The sequence below is a fragment of the Pteropus vampyrus genome, unplaced genomic scaffold (genome assembly GCF_000151845.1).
Source record: "Pteropus vampyrus isolate Shadow unplaced genomic scaffold, Pvam_2.0 Scaffold71, whole genome shotgun sequence".
NCBI lineage: Eukaryota > Metazoa > Chordata > Mammalia > Chiroptera > Pteropodidae > Pteropus > Pteropus vampyrus.
This window is the reverse complement of record NW_011888852.1, coordinates 2,361,605-2,363,071: the sequence shown is the minus strand read 5'-3', so window position 1 is coordinate 2,363,071 and position 1,467 is coordinate 2,361,605. Positions and strand designations below refer to the sequence as shown.

General features: G+C 32.7%; 1 non-coding gene across 1 annotated transcript; it reads left to right on the top strand.

The window, feature by feature from the left end:
- Positions 1–266: 266 nt before the first annotated feature.
- On the top strand, positions 267–385 carry LOC111740987. Its single transcript, XR_002780823.1, has one exon. It is a non-coding gene; the product is annotated as a 5S ribosomal RNA (ribosomal RNA).
- The last annotated feature ends 1,082 nt before the right edge of the window (positions 386–1,467 follow it).

The window sequence follows — 1,467 nt, the reverse complement described above, 5'->3', positions numbered from 1 at the left end:
CCCAATCTGGGCAACACGGGCAAATTACAATCCACTGAATAAGTTAAGAACCCATGAGATGGTACTAATGATGAATGAATAAATGAAAGGGAGAGAAGGAAAAACTCTTTCTTATAGTATAATGCTGACTAATAAATGTTAAAGAAATGATAGAATTTTAAAAATATCACTATTTTGTAAATAACATAGTTAACACAGATTGAGGCAAAAATTATTAATAGATGCTAAATCTAGCAGGAAAGTAGAGTCTCAAATAACTCCCTACAGTCTACGGCCATGCCACCCTGAACAAGCCCGATCCCATCTGATCTCGGAAGCTAAGCAGGGTCGGGCCTGGTTAGTACTTGGGTGGGAGACCACCTAGGAAGACCAGGTGCTGTAGGCATAAAAAAAATAAAATATAAAGAATTGTAAGCTGACAAGGTCCTTGCAATCTGTGAAGTCAACCAAGGGTTGCCTTGCCTAAAAAAATATATATATATCTCTCCCCACAAATTGCTGTTAATTACAAAAGAAAAATTAATATCTGTGGAGTGGATCAATGGACAACACCTTAATCAAGTGATCAAAATGATCATCACCAATAAGGAGCAAACAGACATTCTGTGTCTCTTGAATGTAATATCCTAAGATGAACACGATGTCACCTAGGTCATGTTCTAGCAAAAATCATGAACTATCATATGGACCCAAATCAAGGGACATTCTATAAAATATCCCTAGCCTAATTTTTTAAAAGTATCAACATCGTTTAAGATAAACCAAAGCTGAGGAATTAGTCCAGAATAAAGGAGAATAAAAACATATAACCAGCTAAATGTAACTTTTCATTCTGGACTGGAACCTAAAAAAAAAGAATGCTATAAAGTATATAAAGTACTTTTGGGGAAAATTGTTAAATTGGAATACTGGCTTTAGAATAGATCAAAAATACTAATATTACATTTCTAACTTTGGCAACTGTATGTTGGTTCTATTAGTCAGTAGCCTTATTCTTAGGATATTAAAGGGTAAAGACGCATGATACATGCAACCTTTACTCTCAAATGACTCAAAAATGATAAAAAAATATTTGAAAAACAAGATGATAAGGCAAATGTAACAAAATATGAATAGTTAGTGAAACTCGGTAAAGATTATAAGGAAATTCTTGCAATTTTCTATAAGTCTGAATTTAGCAAAAAAAAAATTTTAAACTTAAAATTCATTATATACTAATATGAAACAATCTCCAAAATATATCATTGGATAGAATAACTAAGGTGCAAAATAGTATGTATGACATGTTACTGTTTATGTAAAAAATATATACACACATAATACGTATACACACATGCATGTGCACACAAATATACAGATGGACATAAACACACACGTGTTTCCTTGGATATGAATAGACCATACCCCAAAAGATAAAGTAGGAATTGACAACACTCTGCCTCTGGAGAGAGGAATTAAAGATGAGAA